We start from the raw sequence: 7,821 nt of genomic DNA, 5'->3' as shown, positions 1-7,821 counted from the left end.
TTGAGTTTTTAATCACTTGAGACCCATGGATCGTAATTGACTGTCTCCCCTCATAATTCCCTCTAATCTTGCCTCCTGAGCATTATTTTGCCCTCTCTCTCAGATAGCCGTTAGAGTGACCTAACAGTGCAGTTATAAAGCGCTGCTGTGGTCATTTGGCAGGTCCCGCAACTCGATTCTTCTCGGTCTTATCTTAACTCCCTTCAAGGACGAGGCGAGGGAATCCTGCTGACAGCCTCTGCCACAGTGTCATTCTCCGAGCGTCTGTCATACTCCCAACTGTGTTACTGCTGTCAGAGAGGTCACCATCAAACGCACGCATAAACAGATGTTGACGTGGAGGCATTTTACCTGATTTGAATTTCGGAAGTTGACATGTTATTTCTGTCAGAGCACCGTATTATATGTTGTAATCTGGTGGTATAATAATATAACACAGTATAATATACCACTGTAGATTTTGAAATGTAAAGCACTGGAGATATTGCTCAGGTAAAAGCTTTTGGGCACAGCAGTGTGTTAGATGATTTCACCAGAAATGACCCAGCAGCTATTTAATGGCTCTTTTATTTTGTTAGTCAATGGACCATGTTTTCTAATTCCCCACAATATGGTGGCTTATGTAGAAACCTTCAGTGTTGTACATAATAATTAGAGATTAGTATTTTGTACTATTTGTAGATAACGGTACGTAATATTTAGTGCAGTACATACATTTAAAGCAGTAACTTGTTTACCTTAATAAATCCTTAGTAGTCACTCTGGGGGTAATACAAGTGTTAATGAGATGATTGTGGGGTTTTTCATCTCGCCCTGGTGTCTCTGGCCAGAAAACCACAATTGCAACTTTCCAGCCTCCGGGTCGGAGGCGCAAAACACTCTAATAGAATCACGGAGAAGAAGCAAACAGGCTAATGGCTAACTGCGGGCCAGCCCCACTTAAACAGTGTTTATAGCCAGGTTTAAGTGAAAAAAATAATCTTCATTGTGTAATTGGATGTACAATATCCCTCTCTCCCTTTGTCTTTTCTGTCAGTGTAGTATTTACTCTCACGAACAAACGAAACATGCTACGACACCTACGTCGTCTAGGGGCATAAGTTATTTAATTAGTTTTACAATGTGCAAGTCAAGACTCAAAATAAAGTGTTCAGTCAGACCACACCAAGCCAGTAAATCTTCATTGATACTGATTTTTGTCAACGTTACTATCATAAGGCACAGGACATCGTCAAGTTTTTCTGTCAATATATTTTGGGCTAATTTTTGTGAAAAGCAGCAAGTGAGCCACCATTTCTCCCAGAACACTGCATCAGAAAAGGCAAGCATAAAAAAATGATAAAAAAAATAAAAAAGGAACAGAACTAACAACAACAGTTACACTGTAATGCGTAGCCCCAAGCTTATAAGAGCAGCTAATCCCTTCGCACACATTTTGTCTGCTGTGTATTTTTGGACACTGCCTCTCGATCAATAGTAAAGAAAGAATGTTACAGACTCAAAATGGCAAAGTGTGCCGATTCCCCTTGTAACAGTGCCGTGTGATGGTGCAAGGACAGGATACGTTATTGACTCATTGCATTTGATGGTCTCTGTTCTCCACACTTTACCCTTAGAGAAATAACAGGATCAGGCCGAGCACACACTCCCACACAACAGGAGCGAAAAGGTGTCTTCGGCGCTGCGCTTTGGGGAAAGTGAGTTTGTATGATAGTACTTATCGGGCATAACGTGTCTATTTCTTCATCATGGCCCCTGTTAAAGGATGGGATTAATAAGAAGTAACTTACCTTTGCATCCTCAATAAGTGTGTGTTAATTGCGGCCTATATACTTCATTATAGGGAAATTTGTTCTCTGCGTTTGAGCCGTCCTTCAATCACACTGGTGCAAACTCTCAGGCCCAGGGTGTGACGATGGATGAGGATTTTAGTAAGTTTCGCAAGGACAAGATTGTGGTGGATGTATGACCTTCAAAGTTGGCCAAATGTTGGGGAACTAATGAGAGTAAAGCCTAGCCAGTGTTGCTCCATCGATCAAGTTAAACTGCAAAGGTGGGCAATAATCAATTATATTTAGTCCTGTAAATTTAGTTGCGTAACTCTTTGGAGAAAGTGAACTTCTCAGAGCAGTTTTGCATAACAGTAATTCAACATGAGGAATATTGTTTAAGTAACAGTTGATAAATGTTTAGTTTACGCTTCATACTGTGAGCAAATGTATAACTAGAGCTTCATGTCTGTATTTGGAGAAGAGGCATGTATTTTTTGTTCCTCATCTTCACTTAGTCAAAGATTTGTGGGAAAAGTGTCAAAACCGCAAAAAAAATGAGACAAAAACAAGGATGAAAACACAACAAAAAAGAGCAACAGAAACATGACAAAAAAGTGATGAAAATGCAATGAAAAAGTGACAAAGCGAAAACGCAACAAAAAAGCGATGGAAACAACGCGAGGAACAAGATCCATTTAGATTAGTTTTGTAGGTCTTAGCTTTCAAATGAGGCCTTACTCTGGCCTACAGGCTATTGGACCTTATGGATTTGGGTAAAGCTGAAATGGAGAAAATGCACTTGGTTAAGGCAAGGGTTACAGGAACAGGCCACTGTTTTTCCATACTGAGATATGTTCTTACCTGAGCTCAGATGAGTTGATGCGTAACTGTCTGGTCTTTGTGCGTGCGCTCAGTCAAGCAAATAGACCAAAGACCCCTCCCAGCATATTCCTAAACTTACTTTTCACGTATTTGAATAGGGCATACGTGGAACAGCTTGGTAAGCTTCTAACTTCACCCCAGTTTGGAGCTATAGGATTATGCTGGGAGAGGCTAAATGCTAACAACGTCTTTGATTATGCATCAACTCGCTCGGGTAAGAATCTCAGTATGGAAAAATGGTGGTTAACAAGAACTAAACCAAAACTGAGCAAGAATAGGATTACGCTGATTCTAAACCAGGGGTCTCCAGCCCTTTTTACCTGGTGAGTCACTATCAAAGAGCGACTTATGCTTTGAAGACACTTGTGTAACTATGCAGCTTTGGAGTTCACCCTGGAGATAGATATTTCATCTGAATCATTGACACTGACTTGATTATTGTACTTTACTTTTCAAGCGTGTGTGGAAATGTACAAAGCCTCTGGACTTACCAAAGAACAGTACAGCATCAGGAGTCTCAAAGAAGCCGTAAAAATAAACCATTGAGCACACCAGACCTGACATAGCGTTATAGCTAGCTGGTGTCTGAAAGCGTGTCTGTGCTCTGCTCCCATATCTTTTTTCCAGTGCCTATCAATCACAGGCTCGAAAAGTGTAAGGTCCAGCAGTAGCAGCAGAAGTGGGCAGAGTTTCAAGGATTAGCTCTATACGACTGCACTGAGGAGAGAGAGAGGCAGAGAGTGAAGGAGAGAAGAGGCAGGATCAAGCGCTAAACAGGTGGAAGCTAAAGACAATAGTAAAGAGTCATGTGCTTGTAATCTTGTGGCTCGTCCGGTGATCTCTATAGCTTAATGTATTTAGAAGACCGCTATATTTAATGCAAAGCCACACATGACAGATTCATAGTGTGTTTGAAATAAATAGATTTTTATGGAAGACACCCACTGCTTCAAAGCACATTCGGAGCAGGTGGGAACTCTCGCTCAATGTATGTCAAGCTGTGTATATAAAGCCCATGTAGACACACGCCACACGGTAGTAAACAGCCCACAAAGTATTATTCAAGTTTTTTATTGACGAATTCTTGAGCACTTTTATTCTAAGACAAGAATTCTAGTCACTTAAAATCTTACAAAAGTCTGTTCACTCCCCATCCGTTTATTGCTTATAATTTATGATATACAAAACTAAATAGACTCTAAAGGAAAAAAAAAAAAAAAAACATTATTTACAATATAATCTGTGCCGATATTAGACCTCAGACACGCATCCACACACACAAACTCACACAAAGAGGATTGCTTGGTCTCTGTTGTCTCTATAGTATGTGCAACCTGTGAGGACGAGAAAGCTGATGCCGCACTTTATTAATAATCATCAAACTAACCATGACACACATGTTCACGGTGATGAGAGCGGAGGAGACGCGAGGACGTGGCCTCTGTGTCACGCTAATCATTTGTTTACAATCTCAAGTGACGGCGTCGTGTCTTTGTCTCAGACCGACCTGATGAAAGGAGTAGTTGTTAAGTAGAAACATTTCCCCCGTTGAGCAGAAGAACGGATAAGGCTGCACAACTAATTGCAATTGAACTGAACCAGCAATTTGAATGGACAGAATGTAAAGCCTGCAATTATTTAGGTAATATATGTCCTCTGAAGCCATCAAAAACAATCAGTCTCTAAAGAACCTGTTAGTTTAGACCAGGGGTGTCCACACTTTTTTCATCAAGGACTGCATATCGAGGTGTATACGGCGTAACATTCACCCGGGTGCATTTAAAAGGGGTTTAACGGCTTGGGACCTTAATGCTAAAGTGCTACCTCTGGAGATGTGTGCCAATTTTAACAAGAAAGCTGAGGGGCCACCAAAAATTGGTCTTCTCCCACGGCCGGGTCTTGGATAACGAGAGTTATCACAAGAGTGATGAATAAATGAAAGGATAGAGTAAATCTCTCAAACATTGATGCTCATGAGCCCTGATTTTAACATGAGTACATCCCAAATTTAATCACAATCATAATAGTTTTTTTTTTTTTTTTAAAGGTGCGAGTTTTTCCTCCTGAAATTGCGCAACCCTATGTACTCGTTCACATTGCTGTTGTGTTTTAAAGCAGTACTAATTAACTCATGCCCCTAGAGGCCAAAAGTGCCACTGCAGGTGTTGTAGCATATTATGTTTTTTTACTCATTAAGAGGGATATTGTACATCCAATTACACAATGGAGATAATTTCTTTCCTGAAACTTGGCTGTAAATACTGTTCAAGTGGCGTTAGCTTTGCCCGTTAGCCTGTTAGCTTCTTCTTCGTCATTCCATTAGTGTGTATTGGGGCCTCTGACCGGGTGCAGGCAAAGTTGCAAGCATTGTTTACTGGCCAGAGACACCAAGGGGAGATGAAAGACCCCCAATCATACCATTAACACTTGTATTACCCCCACAGGGACTACGAATGGGATTCATTAAGGTAAATAAGTTACTTAGTACTGCTTTAAAGAAAGACATGTATTGCCAGTAGTGCCTAATTGTGTGCCATTGGTTTTGCATTAGTCATCGGTGCAGCACTGCAGTTATCATTTGGGATCAAATTTCATAAAAGTAGATATGGAAAAAGAGTCCAGCTTGGAACGGACTGAGGCCAAATGGAAGCTCTCGAGGCTTGATTTGGTGGTCACTGCTTTAACCTGTTACTTGCCGCCCCCCTTTGCTCAAGGGGTTTGGGGTTATGATTAGGGTTAGGAAAGGCAAATGTCATGTAAGTTGTGTTTCACTCAAACAGATCTTACACATAGTTTTAGAGACTAGAAGGTTTTGGCTTTCAAATGAGGTATCACACAGACGCATAGGCTGTAAGCTCTCCAGTCAATATGCTTTGAGATTTGGATATGCATCATTGCTAACCCTAACCCTACTGTGGCAGGTAACAGGTTAATCATTCCAACCATCTCATGTAGACACACATGCGACTTAATATCTGCTAATACTGTGATCCCCTTTATGCACTTGACTTAGCCTTTTATCACTCAAATGGGGACAGCCGCAAACTAATGTTAGCGTAGAGGAGGACTGATATTTTTACTTAGCCTCTTGTTGTGCCCTGTAGCGAGTTAACACCAATGTACCGCACCAAATAACCGCACGGTGCCACTTTTGGCAGACTGACTGTGCCCCGTCCTATGACCTAGAGCACTTTGCGTCTGCTAAACTGCGCTATTTTTGTCCGCGATATAAAAAATGACTTTGGGGTGGAGCAAATTGAGTCTGAAAATAGCCTGCTTGCTGTTGAAATGATCCAAAAGGGAAACAATGTATTCGAGGATTGGCCGTTGAGAGGTTGAGCTTTTGTAGGTCAAATGTTTTTCACCGCGGCGAGAGTAACGCAAGACGGATTGGCAGCTCCTCTGAGGCTTTGTGCGCCTTTGAACAAACCATCTGGTAATGACAGCCTAAAGATTTAGCAGATAAATTATAGGTGCAGGTGTGCGCGGCCCGTGTGAATGCCAATGCCATCAGCGGAACGGCTGTAGAGGATAAAGGATGGACCAAAACAGGAGTGTTAATGTTCGCCTATGACTTTAGATCTGCCCTTGAGATTGATCGAGCACGTGGGAGGGAGAGCCCGAGTCCAAAAAAAAGTCGAGGCGGTGCGTATATCTAAATAGGTGGAGAGTGTTGCGGTTTGCAAATGCCGTAAATCTGCTCCCAGGTGTTTAACCAGTGTCCCGAATTTGAAGCTGCCACCAATACAGGAACTGTCTGATCTTTTGTTTCTTGAAATTGCGAAATATTTCAACACCAAAACTGGCACAGGATCGTGGGTATAGCAGAATATTAGTATTTTTTTTCTATAACGGTTGAGGAAAACATTGAATTTTGTGATTACGATTTGTCAGAAGCCCGGAAACATTGACATTTGAGAAAAAGACTGGGGCAACTGTGGATCAAATGGTGAAGCGGGTCGTCTTTTCACTGGGCAGTGTAGAGTGTGGCTACAATAGTATCTCACCACCAAGGAGCACGGAGTGAAGGAACAATGACTGCACTTTGAGTTTGAGTTTGTAAAGTGCAAGTGTGAGCCATTGTTATTATTTAAGACTGAAATATAAACATAAGAACTAAAACTAACGAAAGAATCACATGCATATTCAGAACATGTTTGGTCGTAATAAGACCCCAAAAGAAACCAGAATGTTTGTAGTCGGCAGAGGACACGTTTACCTAAATAATAACATCCTTAGCCATTTGAGGATTGTACGATCGATTGTGCTCCTCTCTTTGACTGCGAAGTACTCTCTTCGTTAAAGGAACAGGCCACCGTTTTTTCCATACTGAGATATGTTCTTACCTGAGCTTAGACGAGTTGATGCGTAACTGTCTGGTCTTTACGTGTGCCCTCCGCCACACAAAATGACCAAAGATGTTGTTAGATTTAACCTCTCGGGGTGGCTGAAGTTAGAAGGGACCAAACTCTTCCACGTTTCCCCTATTTAAATATGGTTAACATGTCCAATTAAACAACACTAAACAAAGTGCCCCCAAGGTGTTATTACGCCGTATAATATAGCTCCCCTTTTTATCTGCTTAGAAAATCGACTTGTTTAATTTTGTGTAACTATACTCTGATCGTGTAACTACTCACGTATTTGTATTTAAATAGGGGAAACATGGAGGAGTTTGGAGAGGAGAGGCTAAATGCTAACATCATCTTTGGTCTTTATGCGCGACTGAGCGCACACACAAAGACCAGACAGGTACCCATCAACTCGTCTAAGCTCCGGTAAGAACATATCTCAGTGTGGAAAAATGGTAGCCTGTTCCTTTAAGTTTCTGTTGTCAGTCCTGTCTCCTCACATCATCAACTCAATATGAACACCCATAAACATATAGGAAGGCCAGAGTTACACTTGCGCCGCCACGCCCCTCACCCATTCGCCTGCTGCGTTCAAAGCCTCTGGGAAAATGAATAAACTGCACCATATCAATCAGCCCTTCAATAACCACCGCTAAACACATCACTCAGTACGAATCCACGCATCCGACTGTGACCCTGCCCACCCGTATTCACACTCCGCTGTCTATCATCGCTAACTGTCCATTTGAGCGGTGATGGAGGGTGGGAGGGAGAGCTCGTGAATCACGGGGCTGTGTGGAGAAACGCTGTGATGG

This window comes from Gobius niger (assembly GCF_951799975.1).
Source record: "Gobius niger genome assembly, chromosome: 17".
NCBI classification, from domain to species: Eukaryota; Metazoa; Chordata; class Actinopteri; order Gobiiformes; family Gobiidae; genus Gobius; species Gobius niger.
This window is presented reverse-complemented; position numbering follows the sequence as displayed.